Here is a 16,853-nt window from a genome sequence, read left to right as displayed (position 1 = left end):
AATATATAATCTAAATTCCGGTTTTTCTACTTTCATCGCTTTCTGCTTATGCATGTTGAACTTCAGCTAACACATCTCTACTCATTGATATAGCTTGTCCAGCTCCTAGTGTACCATTATATATCGGTTAGCATTATTAGCTACTGCACACAATCTGATGCCAGCCAGAAACAAAGACACCAAGGGCAATATTCATCCTGTAAGTCATTGAAAAAATTATAACTCGACATCAGCCCCTATGGTATTCTACTCGTAATCAGTTTCAACTCCAGCACTTCCCAACACATCACCACCATTCTGCCACACACCAAACATAACAATTTTTCACGAGTACAAAAGCAAATACTGTGGGTGCTGGAAATCTGAAATAAAAACAGCAAATGTTAGAAATACTCAGCAGGCCAGGCAACATGTTTGGAGAGAGAAACAGAGTTAATGTTTCAGGTCAATGCCCTTTCTCCAGAACAGAAGATGAAAGGTCATTGAGGTGAAACGTTAAATCTGTTTCTCTCTCCACAGATGCTGCCTGACCTACTGAGTATTTCCAGCATTTTCCAGTTTTAATACAATTTGTCATCTATCCTGTGAGTCAGTGATCCTCTTTTTTTTAGTTGAAAGACCCCTTTACAAATAGATTAATCATGGACCCCAATCTAAATTATACAATATACTCAGAATAAGAAAGTGCTGCATGTAAAGAGTATTTCACTAATGCACTTAAGAAAACAGGTATTTACCTACAGATATTAGTGAGCTGGGTATGCCTGCTTTTCACTGCAGAGTCTGTCTATCCTTGGCAGGAGCACAGAGAGAGCAGGAGCCCAAGGAGAACAGAACACGAAGAAAGCACTAGCGGAGCAGAGGGAGAGCAGCAGCACTGTCAATGCACAGCATGGAGACAGCAGGAGCACAGGGGGAGCAGAGTATGGAAAAACCAGGAGCCTGAAGAAATCAAGAGCCTGGGGAAGCACCAGGGGAGCAGAGGAAGAGCAGGAGCACAGTAGAAGCAGAGTAGAGGGAGCGAGCAGGAGCAGGGAGAGAGCATTAGAGGAGCAGGGGAAAGAGCAGGAGCACAGGAGCGGGGGATGTGGCGAGGAGCACAGCACGTCTCCAGCCACCGCTTACTCTTGACCAGGGCCCTGAGTGGTCACCAATGTCACCCACTTGCAAAGCTGGCCCTGCATCATGATCCCCTGGAAGGTCTCTGTGGACCCTGGTTTGAGAACCACTGCTGTAAGCATTCATCCTCTGAAAATTGTTATGTGGGTTAGTAACAATTGCTTTCCTGAAATTCAGAGAAAGATTGAAAAGATCAATCATTCCTTTTAATAGCACCTCATCACACCCCCAGAATGTCACAAAGTGGTTTACAAACAATGGTTTACTTTCGAAGTGCAGTCATTGCTATTAGGTAGGCAGATAACAATTCACTCTTTCAGTCTTATTTATCAGTTTTAGAACCACAAAGAATCCAGAAAATTCTATCCTTCTGAACTCATGCTGGCTTTTTCTAACGAGATGCTGACCTTCCAGATGATCCTTTACATCAGGGATTCCTAACCTTTTTGCTTATGAGGCCATCAACCCCCAACCACTGGTTATAAAATTCCATAGCCACTTGTACCACAAGTACTGTATCTGTATAAAAATGAGTTATACAATTAAACATATATATTTATTATTATTGTTTTACTTAATCTGAAACTTGCTGCTAGTGCTGAGCAACAATTTTGTCAAGATGTGAAGGCATCTTCAACAATCACGTGGTTAATGTTAACCCTGGCTCGCCGCTTTGTTTTCATTGATGTCGCTGCTGAAAATCCAGCTTGATACAAGTAGGTTGCACTACATAGGCTGGATTTTGTGGAGGAGGCAGGACTCGTGGCACCAGGGCGAAGAGAAGGGGAGAACCCTGCCTCAGCCTTTTTGTGCCCCCTGCCCCGGAGCAATCCTCTGGTGTTTTCAAGCCTAAGTGTCCTGCATCGGGATCTAAAGCCTGGCTACGCAACCTGAACCCGATGAGACCTGACGACATGTGTCGGGTTCAGGTCAGGTCAGGCCTATATTCCGAGTCCAGCATTCGGGATCGGCTCGGGTCGGGCTGGACAGTGCTGCTTCCAGGAAGTCACGGGATCAGGCTTACCCATGATTCCCCACAACTCCATCTGCAGGAATAGTCTTCTGCTGGAACGGATGAACGATATTCGTGTCAGGTTGGGCGCGAAAAAGAATTAAAGGACTCGGTCCTGGGTCGGGTTTGGGTTGGCTGTGGTCGGGTTGGGCCTGGGTCACATTTAATTTTATACCCAAGCCAAGCTTTACCGAGATCTCCGTCCATTTAGAGACGGGGATCCCACCTCCAAGAGCTGCTGACCAATCACAGGGCTGGCAGCTCAGCAGTACTGGCAGCACCACCATGAGCTGTGACCACTGCCAGTACTGCAGGAGGTCTTGGACCCAGACCTAATGGTGGAACCCCGGACCCGAGGTAAGTGAGGCAGGGTCGCCGGGGCCAGTCCGGAAGGCCCCAGAGAGGGGCGTGGGCGTGAAGTCCAAGGGGAAGGGGGGGGTCCATCAAGTTGTAGCTTTTGCCAGCGGGGGTCGTCCATGAGCCACAGACTGCCCATGGAGGAAGGATCACCACCCCACTCCCCCCAAAGCCTGCAGGGAGTGAGCCTCATTTTACAAGGCATCATCCCCATGTGGCAGAGACGTCCCCCACCACTGGTTAGATCCCAGTGATGGCGGGAGGAGACCCTTAAATGGCCCCTGGACAGGAAAGCCATCGTCGTCCTATCCTTCCCTCAGTAAAATCTCTTGGCAACGGGGAGGAGGCGGCGGGCCCTCCCCACCCCCCAACCCCCACCCATCATGATTCTATGGACGCCCCACTTCAGGAGCGTCCATAAAATCCAGCCCAATGTGACCAACACTTACAGTGCTGCAGAAGCAGTGCTGTATCCAGTTGCACCATAGCCAACATGATCCTGCTTCATGTGATGTTCATATATATGCACTTTTCAACAAACATCACTGGATGGCAATCAAGAGTGGGAATCTTAGGTGACTTCATCTTACCTTTCCAATAGATGTTGGAGGCACATTTATTGCTGTCTGTCTCAGAACAGCTAACTGAGCAGAACCCAGAGATCTAACAGGAACACTCCTCTGCTACTATCACATTTGGTTAGTGCATTTACCCAGCAATTTATCAGTGGGAGCATGTATATTCACTATATGTCTATATGTATTACAAACGTACATTCCCACGTAGGGATCCCAGAGAACAGGTTATATTGACAAGCACTGCTGTCACAACACATCAGCTTCAATCTTTCTTATTAAAATTTTGCAAAAATATATGTCTAACCTACACACACACACAATCATTTATGAAAACAAACTAATTCAAAGCCATTTGTATAGATGCCCCAATAAGCCAGGAACCCCTCTGTCACATCAGGCATTGATCGTAATAGTAGTTGCACCCTGTCTTTAGCCCCCTAAATAAAAGTACTACTTATGCTTATATCACACTTTTAATATCCCAAGGTACTTCACAGGAGCATTATGACACTGAGCCACAACAGGAGATATTAGGTCAGATGACCAAAAGCTTGGTAAAAGAGGTAGGTTTTAAGGAGTTTCTTAAAGGAAGAAAACGTGGTAGAGAGGCAGAGAGGTGGAGGGAGGGAATTCCAGAGCTTAGAGCTTAGGCAACTGAAGGTGAGGCCACCAGTGGTGGAGCGACTAAACATAGTGATGCTCAAGAGACCAGAATTAGAACAGCACAGATATCTCGGGGGGTTGTGGTGCTGGAGGAGACAGGGAGAGCTGAGGCCATGGAGGGATTTGAAAACAAGGATGAGAATTTTAAAATCAAAATGTTGCTTGACCTGGAGCCAATGTAGGTCAGCAAGCACAGGGGTGATAGTTGAACAAGACTTCATGCAAGCTAAGACAGGGAAGCAGAGTTTTGGATGACCTCAGGTTTACAGAGCATAGAATGTGGAAGACCAGCCAGAATTGTGTTGCAATAGTCAAATCTAAAGGAAACCAAGACATGAACAAGGGTTTCTGCAGCAGATGAGCTGAGACAGGGGCGAAGTCAAGTGATGGTACGGAGGTGGAAATAGGCGGTCTCAGTCTTGGCGCGAATACGAGGTCAGAAGCTCATCTTGGGGTCAAATGTGACACAAAAAGATTGCAAACAGACTGGTTTAATCTCAGACTGTTGCCAGGGGGAGGGATGGAGTCGGTAGCTAGGGAACAGAGTTTGGAGTGGGTACAGAAAACAATGGCTTCAGTCTTCCCAATAATTAATTGGAGGAAATTTTTGCTCATCCAGCAGTGGATGTCATGAAATGCAGTCTGATAGTTTAGCAACTGTGGAAGAGTCAATGGAGGTGGTGGTGAGGTAGAGCTGGGTGACGTCAGCATACATGTGAAAACTAACCCTGTGTTTTCAGATGATGTCGCCAAGGGACAACATGTAGATGAGAAATGGGAGGGGCCAAGGATAGATCCTTGGAGAACATCCCCCTGGCTTTACAAAGCAAAGTTAGATTTTACTGTGTTTCTCTCCATTTCCGACATCAAAAAAAAAAGAGGTAACAATGTGGGAGGAGGAAGTGAAGCTATTGCAAATGATACTCTGATTACGATTAGATAGATAAGAATAGAACCAGGTGAAAGCAGTCCCACCCAGCTGGACGACTGTAGAGAGGCACTGGAGCAGGATGGTGTGGTTAACCGTGTCAAAAGCTGCAGCCAGGTCGAGAAGGGCAAAGAGGGAAAGTTTCCCATTCTCACAGTCACATAGGATGTCATTTGTGACTTTGATAAGCGCTGTTTCTGTATTGCAGCAGGGTGGGAAACCTGATTGGAGGGATTTAAACATGGAGTTCTGGGAAAGATGGGAATGGATTTGGAATGCGATAACATGTCCAAGGACTTGAGAAGGAAGTAAAGTTGGAAATGGGATGGTAGTTTGCAAGGACGATAGCGTCAAGCATTGTTTTTTTTTAAGGGGTGATGACGGCAGATTTAGAGAGAGGGACAAGAAAAGAGAAATCTGTTAACAATATCTGCCAACATGGGGACCAGGAGAAGTTGGGTGGTTAGCTGTTTTACTGAGAATAGGATCGAGGGTGCAGGAAGTGGGACTCCTGGACAAGATGAGCTCAGAGAAGGCATATGGGGTGATGGGAGAGAAACTAGAGAAAGATGCCAGTTCAGGGCTACGGCAAGAAGGAGCATTGGATGAAGTTCAGCCAGGGCTAATGGAAGGGAGGGACACAACAAAGACAGCTGGTTGGATGGTCTCAATCTAGTGACAAAGAAGTCCATGAGCTCCTCACACTTATTGTTAGAGGTGAGGGTGAAGGGTACAGGGGAGAGCAGTTTAAAAAGACTGTTTGCAGTACAGAAAAGAATCCAGAGGTTATCTTTGCCTTCCATGATAATCCTGGAATAGTGAGCAGTTTTAGCAGACGACAGCAGGACCCAATAATGTTTTATGTGGTCCAGTCAGATTTGGCGGTGGACAGCTAAACCAGTAGCCCACCATACCCTTTCAAGTCTGCGTTCCTTGGACTTGAGGGAGTAGAGATGAGGACTGTACCAGGGGGAATGGCCTGGGCAAGAGAGAGTAATGGTTTTACTGGGGCTGAAGGCATCAAAGGTGGAGGTGAGGATGCGGGTGAGCTTTACTTTATATGTAGTCAACTGGTTAATTATTGAGGTGATAGCAAAAGCGAAAACCCAATGAGAGGAATTAAACCAAAGGGGAGATTGTTTAACGTGGGAAAAGAACAAGCAAATGGATTGAAAGCAATATATAACTGGAGCTGAACTTTGGCGAAATAAGATCTAGAACTGATTAACAAATAAAGGACGGGTGTTTGTTCCGCTTGGTCACTGTGTTGCGAATTTTCCCTCATCCTTTATGGAAAAGGATAGGACTGGTCCTCAGGTAGAAGTCCTAAATTGGGGGAAGGCTAATTTCGATGGCAAGAGACAGGAACTCTCATAAGTTGAATGGGAGAGACTGTTTACAGGTAAAGGGACGTCTGGCAAGTGGGAGGCTTTTAAAAGTGAGATAGGAAGAGTTCGAGGCCAGCATGCTCCTGTTAGATGGAAGGGCAAGGCTGGCAAGTTTAGGGAACCTTGATTGACAAGGGATATTGAGGGTCTGGTCAGGACAAAGAAGGAGGCATATGTCAGGTATAGGCAGCTGGGATTGAGCGAGTCCCTCGAGGAGTATAGGGGATGCAAGACTATACTCAAGAAGGAAATTAGGAGGGCGAAAAGGGGCCATGAGATTTCCCTGGCAGATAAGATAAAGGAGAATCCTAAAAGATTCTATAAGTATATTAAAAGTAAAATGGTAGCTAGGGAGAGAGTAGGTCCCCTTAAGGATCAGTGTGGCAATCTACGTGTGGAGCCACGGGAAATGGGCGAGGTCTCAAATGAATATTTCTCGTCCGTATTTACCGTGGAGAAGGTCATGGAAGGTACTGAGTTCAAGGGAGGGAACAGCGATATCCTGGAGCATATCAACATTACAAAGGAGGTGTTGGAGGTTTTGAAGCACTTTAAGGTGGATAAATCCCCAGGGCCTGACCAGGTGTACCCTAGGATGCTATGGGAAGCAAGGGAGGAGATTGCTGGGGCCCTGGCAGAGATTTTTGTATCATCGTTAGCCATGGGTGAGGTACCGGAAGACTGGAGGATAGCTAATGTTGTGCCTTTATTTAAGAAGGGCAGCAGGGATAAGCCAGGGAACTACAGGCCGCTGAGCCTTACATCAATGGTGGGAAAGTTATTGGAAGGGATTCTGAGAGACAGGATTTATGTGCATCTGGAAAGGTATGGTCTGATTAGGGATAGTCAGCATGGCTTTGTGCATGGGAAATCATGTCTCACGAATTTGACTGAGTTTTTCGAGGAGGTGACCAAGAGGATTGACGAGGGCAGGGCGATGGACATTGTCTACATGGACTTTAGCAAGGCCTTTGACAAAGTCCCGCATGGTAGGCTGGTCCAGAAGGTTCGAACACATGGGATCCAGGGTGAGCTCACAAATTGGATGCAAAATTGGCTTGGTGATAGGAGGTTGAGGGTGGTAGTGGAGGGTTGTTTTTCAGATTGGAGGCCGGTGACCAGTGGTGTGCCGCAGGGATCGGTGCTGGGCCCTCTGTTGTTTGTTATATATATTAATGACTTGGATGTGAATGTAGGGGGCATGATTAGTAAGTTTGCAGATGACACCAAAATTGGTGGTATAGTGAAGAAGGTTGTCCAAGGTTACAACAGGATATAGATCAACTGGGAAAGTGGGCAAGGGAGTGGCAAATGGAATTTAACGCAGACGAGTGTGAAGTGATGCATTTTGGGAAGTTAAACCAGGGCAGGACATATACAGTAAATGGCAGGGCCCTGGGGAGTGTTGTTGAGCAGAGAGACCTTGGGGTGCAAGTACATAGTTCCCTGAAAGTGGCAACACGGGTAGACAGGGTGGTGAAGAAGGCGTATGGCATGCTTGCCTTCATCGGCCAAGGCACTGAGTACAACAGTTGGGACATCATATTACAGTTGTACATAACGTTGGTTCGGCCGCATTTGCAGTTCTGGTCGCCACACTACAGGAAAGATGTGATTAAGGTAGAGAGGGTGCAGAAAAGATTCACAAGGATGTTGCCTGGTTTGGAGGGCTTGAGTTATAAAGAGAGATTGGATAGGCTGGGTCTGTTTTCCCTGGAGCGAAGGAGGCTGAGAGGGGGCATGATAAAGGTATATAAAATTATGAGAGGCATAGATAGGGTAGACAGCCAGAGTCTGTTTCCTGTGGTAGGGATGACTAAAACTAGAGGGCATGGATGAAAGGTGAGCGGGAGGAGGTTTAAAGGGCATCCAAGCGGTTAAATTTTCAAATAAAGAATAGTGGGTATCTGGAATGAGCTGCCTGAGGAGGTGGTGGAGGCAGGAACAGTAGCAACATTTAAGAGGCATCTGGACAGGTATTTGAATGAGCAAGGCATAGAGGGATATGGAATTAATAAAGGCAGGTGGGATTAGTCTAGATCGACATTATGGTCGGCACGGACGCGGTGGGCCGAAGGGCCTGTTTCTATGCTGTACGGCTCTATAACTCTAAGGTAACATTCAAATTATTAAAACAAAAAATGTCAGCAGCAATAAATTTGTGATCAAAGATCACTGAACATAGGGATCACAGGCTGGATTTTATGGCCCCCCCCCCCGCGAGGCAGGGCCAGGGGCAGGGTGGGGGCACAGAGAATTGCGATGGGTGGCAGAGGGCCCGTCACCTCCCCGTCGTCAAGTTATCTTACCGGAGGTAGGATAGGCCGAAGATGGCCAATTAAGGGCCTCTTCCCATCGCCACTGGGATCTTACCAGTGGCGGGGTTGCCACTGCCACGGGGCCAGTGTGCCTCGTAACACGAGGAGTCCATCGCTGCGGGGGAGGGCGGGACAGGGTCCCTCCTTCGTGGGCAATCTGTGGTCGATGGAGGACCCCCCCAGGAACCACTTTAACCCACCCCCCCCCCCCCAGGACCCCCCATCCCCTGGACTGCACGACCACCCCACTGTCCGCCCTCGCTGGGGTCTTCCAGATTGGCCTCGGTGGCCCCACTTAACTTACCTGAGGTCTGGGGTTCCAGAGCTGGGCCTGGGTCCAAGGTCACTGCAGTGCTGGGAGTGGCCACTGCTCCCAGTGGCACTGCCAATATTGCTGAGCTACCAGCCCCCTGATTGGCTAGCAGCTCTTAGAGGCGGGATTGGTGTCTTTAAAGGGATGTCGATTCCAGCTCCTGAAACATTGATAGAAAAAAGACAGGAGGATTGTTCTGGGGTGGGGGTGGGGGTGGGGGAGGGGCGGGGGCATGAAAAGGCTGAGGCGGGGGCATGAAAAGGCTGAGGCGGGGATCTCCCTGCCTTTTCAGCCCAGTGCCGGGAGCCATGCCTCCTGCACAAAATCTAGCCCTACATGTGTGGAAACAGGTGGCAGCGAGCTGAATGAATAAATGGAGGAGCAGAAAGTGCATGCTTTCCTCCCAAAGAGAACGAATGATAAAAACAGGCAGATGTTAAAAGCTAGTTTTATAGAGGGGATACAACTAATCCAGCCGTTAACAGTTTTTAAAAGCAGAAATTGATGACTTTTGATAAACTTATAGGAAGCAGTAAATGCACTTTGTGGGGGACAGGGAAAGGTTTGTGTTCAGGCATCAAAAACAATCAGAATAGCTTTGTTAAGGATATTTCTGGAGATGGGAGAAAGATCACCGAGGGAAATATAGCAGTGTGGCACGGTTTTTTTTTTTGAAAAAGTCACTTCTTGTAGCCAGGGAGAAAGAAAGTCACAATGTAACCAATTCTGGGACTTGTAGATAGGACTTTCCATTTATAAATGAGGATTATATGATGTAATTATTTTTGGCAGACCCCCCCCCCACCAAAAACATGAATTTTCCCAATTGCGAAGCCAAAGTTCAGAGTTCTGTAATTTGAGGACTCATATTTTGCCCCTCTTTGTTTTAAGATTGGGGTGGGTCATATTTGCAATTTTCCAATCTATTATTAATGTGCTTTGAAAGATATCAGGGACTGGATTTGCAATCTCCTCAACTCAACCCATTAGCAGCAATGGATGGAAATGATCAGAGCCTGGTGTATTATTTATCTTCAGCTTCCTAAACCTTTCTACTATGCCTCCCCTAGAGATACTTCAGATTTCCAATCTGCACTCTTCCTTATATTCCTCTCGCTACTCACTCTTCTAATAATAAAAACAGTTACAAAAGTGAAATGGTAGGAAAATCCTGTCATGACTTTGTATTTGTGACAAATTTAGCAGATTTCTTCTCCTCAAGGGCAGACAACTCATGGTGAATATAGTTCCATGGATACCAATAACTCTCCCTTTTCTTATGCAAACTTCAACAATGTGTCTGAACCTGATCCCTGCCCGCTCCTAACTTTTATACATTTATACAAATACATTTCTTGAGAGTGATCACTAACAGAAACCCAGGCCAATTCTTTTCCCCCTAGTCTGAGCAAACTGAAGCCAACTGTAGTGTGCCCCACCATTACCCAAACTGGGGTAAGCTAAATGAGTGCAGCATTGACAACTTATTGGGCCAGATAGCTCAATACCACAGCATACAGTGTGTATGCCCACTGAGCCATCACAGGACCAAAATCATTTCTAAAAGTCAGAACTCTGACCACAGGTCATTTTTGCAGTTAATCTATATGGCCTCTTTCTGTGCGTTAACTTGATATGATTGTATGATTCTGTGAGCATGGTACCTAAAAGCCACTACCATCTACTGAACTGCACCCACCATATATCACTAAGTTCCAAACAGCAGGGCGTGAAGGGAGGAGAATTAGAAGAGAAAGAAAGGGGACAAACCTTGCAGTTATAATTGCGGCTTCTCCCAACACTATTTGTGAAAACAAGGCAACTCCCATAAGCAGGGCCTCACCTCCTATGAATTGAAACTTACGCGGATCAAGTAGCATGCTGCAGGATTAACAATTACTCATTTCTTGAGCTACAAAGCAGAAAAACACACCATCAAAAAGAAGAAAAAGGGTGTGGGATCCCCACCATATTCTCCTCATTGCCACCCTGACAGATCATATACTTCAGGCTTGACTACAAATTGTATTTACTAGAAGATGTAAACTTACACAGAACCAAAATAAACCGGAAGGCAAACACCAATACAATATTCAGCTTTTACCAGCACAGTAAACCATTTGCTGAAGCTAAAATAACAAAAGACCTTTTGAATTTAGGTAGTCTTTTTAAAGATTCTGTTCGGAACATTCCTTTACCCCAATAGAATTTTGCTTCACAGCAGTGTCGATCAACAGTTAAAATAATCAAACAAGATGTGGGCAAAGGCTGTAGTTAATATATTTCATCCAGACAGCTTCTGACCTCAGATCATAAGCAGATTTATTACAATAGGCATGTCTTTGAAGAAACCCCAAATTCTCTCCATGAACTGGTAATCAATATTAATTACTTTCATCATTCAGATGGATGGGAAATGAAAAAAAACATACTTTCTTCTATTTAAGGATTTCCATTTTACGTCTGACATGCCACCTCCTCTATGAAACATGACGTGTAAGCAAGTTATTGCATATTATCAAATGTTGCATAGACCAGACAGAAATTCTATGCCATTAACAGGAAATGCCTGCAGACAGGTTTGCAAGTTTACTCTCTCCACAAACACATACAAAAGAAATCTTAAATCAGAATGTTTAAAATTCCAAATCATTAGCCTGGATAAAATGCATCTGAAATGGCATTTTATAACATAATGCTGGACAGAGCCCATGTCTGTTCAAAAACATAATTCCACAAAGGAATGGGATATAGCTTTGCATCCTAATATTCTCCTTTTTCCATCCTATTTAAATGTTGTAACATACTTCCATTAGGGAACACTTTACCGAGCAGAGATATATAATCAACCAACCTGGAATTTTAAGAAAATGGGTTAATTTAAACGTATGCTTCAAATTTATTATTAAATTAAAGCTGCTGCTCTAAGTGTAGATACTGCTTGTCTAAACTTGTTGGTTATTTTGTAACAGAATTCTATTAGTGTTGATTTAGCTGATGCCTCTTCTAGTTTCACCTACACTATTTAAGGCAGCTATGCTACCTCATGGTATGTCCATAAACCAGAAAAACAAGTCCACATTCAGTATTCAGAGACAGTGCAATTAGGACAAATACACTTTTTATTGACCTAATTTCTGAAAATGAACTGGAATTCAATGATATTAGTTATATATTAATAAGAAATGAAGCCTATTCTGGGATATTTCAATTTACTGAACTGCTGAACAATGTTCCCACTCTCATACAGTCATCTCTGGAGTCCCTCAAGGATCCATATTTGGACCCTCTTCCTCATTTACTCATTGTTCTACTATATAAATGAAGCTCTTGTCACCTAGTTCTTCAATTACAGACTAAAAGTCCACTCATGTTGATCAGATTCTGAGTAAATTCAAAACTCCTGTTGAACTGTAATTGCACTACTGTACACAAGTCTACATCTGTTCATCTGCTTTTAATGAAACCCAATCTGCTGCTACTTTTCCAAGCACACAGCTCACCTTCAGCAAATGCAAATTTAGGATAACCTATGATATCCGTTTGGATTCCACATAATGATGATCATATATATATTATGTATATATTGTTCATATATCACTCACTATATCTATTGTGGAGAATTTGAAATTAATGAAGGTGAGTCCACAGCCACCAAATCATAAAAGATAACAGTTCTAACATAGTGACTACATTTGAAGCTTTAAACTACATTTTCTCTTTACAAATTCCGGTAGACCTAGTGTGTAATTTCAACATTTCCTGTATTTATTTCTGATGTTGTGTAATGTGCTTATTACACGGGAACAGGAACAAATTCAGTAATTGAATAAACACACTAAATGAAAATTCCTCTTCGTTCAAATGCAACCGATCATATCTGACTTACAATGCTGGGGCTCAGCACTGATCGCTTTTTTCTCTTACCCACTATATTAAAGGAACTTATGTGTTGCTGTTCTGTGAAACCCTGCTTGAGGAATTTGCAATTTCAAGTTGTTTGAAGCACAGCAATGTAGTTCTGTACTGAAATTATTTGGAAATCTCATCTTTCTTCATTCAGTGTAACAGCACCAAGAGTATAAGTTGCAAGTCACTTAAGCAAGAATATTCATTACAAATGATCCTCAATGAAGATTTAAAATGGAAGTCCAACTTGAAGGTTCCAAAAAGAGCCTCAATCCATCACTAGCAACTATTAAAAGGGAGGATGCACTGAACTGCTGAGGTCCCCATCAATGCAACTGAGAATTCCTGAAGGTCACCAACCTAGGATTTCACACCTACAAAGTCCTTATGATTGAATGGTAAAAAGCAGTTCATATCACACCAATTCACCATTCACTATAAAACAAATGCTGGATATAATCCCTTCTCATATACTTAAAGAGTCTATGTCATCTAGAATTATTCTTTCACAATACAATTAACAAAAAAATGGTATTGCTAAATCCAACAGTAATTAAAATTAGACTGCAATTACACTTAAAAGCTCTCCATGCACATGACAGTCTAATTTACAGACCTGAAGATCCTTCTAAAATAGCAACATCATAAACAGGTGTTGTAGTGCAAGAAAGAGCAAGAAATATGATTTAAATAATATAAAGCAAAACTATGAACTAGATATGTCCCATATTAAAACATTTTGTACATCATCCTATCCCCTTTTGTTTCCCTTTCAGTTTCTCATATGCATGTAAATACACACAAATAAAGGCAGAAACGAGCTTTCTTTCTTGTCTACTTCATACTGGCAATTTCGTCATTGGCTTCTTTTTTCCTTAGTTTTTGTTGCTAATTTCCATTTGAACTGTTTATTGTCTTGTAGCTTCTGCATCTTCCACATTCATACGAACATATGAATTAGGAGCAGGAGTAGACCACTCGGCCCTTTGAGCCTGCTCCGCCATTCAATAAGTTCATGGCTGAACTGATTACTCCACATTTCCATCTACCCCCGATAACCTTTCACCCCCTTGCTTATCAAGATTCTATCTACCTCTGCCTTAACAACATTCAAAGACTCTGCTTCCACTGCGTTTTGAGGAAGAGAATAAAGGCCTGTTCAGGTCAGGAAAAAGAACCCAACCCGAACTCGACCGAACCACAGTGGACCCGAGCCCAATCCAGACCGAGTCCCTCCAATTTTGCCCCAAGCCTGACCCGACCTGAGCCCGACACCGACTCGACCCGACCCGAGCCCAAAAGCCAGACCCAGAAGAGGGGCCCGACCCAACCCAACACACGTTGTCAGGTCCCGTCAGGTTCGGGTCGGGTAGCAGGCCTCTAGAAGAGAATTCCAAAGACTCATGACCCTCTGAGAGAAAAAGTTCCTCCTCATCTCTGTCTTATTTTTAAACAGTGACCCCCTAGTTCTAGATTCTCCCACAAGGGGAAGCATCCTTTCCACATCCACCCAGTTAAGATCCCCTCAGGATCTTACATGTTTCAATCAAGTTGCCTCTTACTCTTCTAAATTCCAGTGGATACAGGCCTAGCTGTCCAATCTTCCCTCATAACACAGCCTGCCAATTCCAGATATTAGTCTAGTAAACCTTCTCTGTACTGCCACCAACGCATTTACATTCTTCCTTAAATAAGGAGACCAGTACTGTACACAGTACTCCAGATGTGGTCTCACCAATGCCCTGTATAGCTGAAGCATAACCTCCTTACTTTTGTATTCAATTCCCCTCACGATAAACGATAACATTCTATTTCCTAATTACGTGCTGTACCTGCATACTAACCTTTTGCGATTCATGCACTAGGACACCCAGATCCCTCTGTATCTCAGAGCTATGTAATCTCTCACCATTTAGATAATATGCTTCTTTTTTATTCTTCATATCAAAATGGACAATTTCCCACTTTCCCACATTATACTCCATTTGCCAGGTCTTTGCCCACTCACTTAACCTATCCATATCCCTTTGTAGCTCCCTTTTATCCTCTTTACAAGTTACTTTCCTACCTATCTTTGTGTCATCAGCAAATTTAGCAACCATACCTTCGGTCCTTTCATCCAAGTCATTTATATAAATTGTAAATAGTTGAGACCCCAGCACAGATCCCTGCGGCACACCACTCATTACATCTCGCCAACCAGAAAATGACCCATTTATGCCTACTCTCTGTTTCCTGTTAGCTAGCCAATCTTCTATCAATGCCAATATGTTACCCCCTACACCATGAGCTTTTATTTTCTACAATAACCTTTGATGTGGCACCTTATCAAATGCATTTTTGTCTGCTCTGTTCTTCACTCCTCAGCCCATTTCCACACCATTTCTTTTACACGTGCTCTTTTCTGCATTCCCACCACCTGCTCCTAAGGAGAGGCAGTGCACTTATATTACAATAAAAAAATTATCATGGACAACATACAGGATATCTTATTTGCATATATTCTCCAAGAATCTCAGCACTTAATACTGCTGACATGAGTACTTAAAAGCCCTATGATCAGGTAACCTCAGAAGTTTCTTCTTCATTTTTCACAGGAGTTCCTACAGTGATGTGAGCACCACTCAGAAGTAGAATTTGATCGTAGAGGGCTAATTTTAACCATATTATTTTATATTGCAATGAATGGAAATTATTTTGTATCTTAATAGAAATTTTCATCAGAGCTGAATTTCAGTGATCTCCTCTGAACAAATTTAAAGCATTAACAAATGCATTGATGTTTTAACAGCTGTAATAAGGACATAAAGTGACAAGGTTGAGCACAAATTTGTAATTCTTACACAGCAGAAAGCCTTTGTCTAGGGACTAAATACAGACTATCCCTTCTGCAAGAAGCAACAAGCACTTGTCAAAATAATTTCTCCATTTTCATTTTCTACCTCTGACCATTTACTCCACTTTGGCCGCACAGCCTCCTGGCATGCTGCATTCATTCCCATCAAGTTTAAATGCTGCATTCATTCCAGTGTGTAAATTCATAGCTATTTCCAATTAGCTACATTGTTAGTCCAAATTCATTTCATAATTATATTTTTCTGGTGTGTTATGATTTGTTGTCAGACTACTGCTACAAGCAGATTTCAAAAGATAAGAGCGTGTCATGTCAGAAATTAAACTCCAACTCAAAGAGGCTGGAACAAACCAATTAGAACTGCACATGACACAGTAGAGAAGTGGTCTCTTGAAAGTTCTAGGTGTCACAAATTTCCTGATGTACAGGAAACTGCTAATAATAATCATGTCAAAAATAGTCAAACTTTTTACTGTGGAGATCAAGATTATGGCACAAAATGTCACTCTGTGGTCAGGATTTTCCCACGGGCTTCAGGAATCCGACATCAGGGCCAAATGGGAGTCCTGAACCCACACTTGCTGGGAGCTAAAACGGGAGAGTTATTTTCCCAGAGGCGGCCTCCGGATTTGCCACTTCCATGCTCGTCATCTAATTAAGATTGGTGGGCGGGTTCCTGAGTCTGGATGGCCAGTCGGAGGCCATCCAGCACTGAAAGATCAGCAGCCCCGCTTTTAGAGGTAGGTGCTGCTGTAGGATGGAAGGAGGCGTGAGGCTGCCGCCATTCCTGGCCACCGGCCACAAATCAGGGATATAAGGGCCAAAGGGGTTAGTGCTATTGAACAGGAGGGTAAAGCCCACCCACAGTAATGGGCACTGCTGCAGCTGTGGCCACTTATTAGTGCAGCGCCTTCCCCATTTAATGGAGCCTCTGGCTCCAATGGCCCCCATGGACTGCCGCAGGGAGGCCGCCTCCATTAAGCTGCCCTCTAAATCACCCTCAACTGGAGTCTTAAATATGTACATTGGCCTCCTAAGTACAGGCAGCCGACCCATTTCCCAGACCGCCAACGACTGGCCCTGCTATTTTCTTGTTCCCCCGGCTCCAAGCCTGCCACCTTTGGGCTGGATAAATTCAGGCCTTTGCTTCTGGCTTTAATGGGCAGAACACAGTGCAAAAAAGCAACGGTTTACATACGAGTACAAAACTGGGTATTCTTATATTGAAATTGATGAGCATATATTTGCTACAGCAATGAATGGTGCAAGAAGGCACATTATAAACAAGGGTCACTGACCCGAAACGTTAACTCTGCTTCTCTTTCCACAGATGCTGCCAGACCTGCTGAGTGATTCCAGCATTTCTTGTTTTTGTTTCAGATTTCCAGCATCCGCAGTATTTTGCTTTTACATT

The 16,853-nt window shown here is 44.0% G+C and overlaps 1 protein-coding gene across 1 annotated transcript in view; it reads right to left on the bottom strand.

Annotated features, from left to right (window-relative positions):
• LOC137378086 (probable phospholipid-transporting ATPase IIA) overlaps positions 1 to 16,853 on the bottom strand; it is a 212,727-nt gene that overhangs the window by 193,225 nt on the left and 2,649 nt on the right. The gene's annotated exons all lie outside the window — the stretch shown is intronic.

This window comes from Heterodontus francisci, chromosome 16 (assembly GCF_036365525.1).
Source record: "Heterodontus francisci isolate sHetFra1 chromosome 16, sHetFra1.hap1, whole genome shotgun sequence".
NCBI classification, from domain to species: Eukaryota; Metazoa; Chordata; class Chondrichthyes; order Heterodontiformes; family Heterodontidae; genus Heterodontus; species Heterodontus francisci.
Note: the sequence above shows the minus strand (reverse complement) of the source record. Positions and strands in the feature narration are given on the sequence as shown.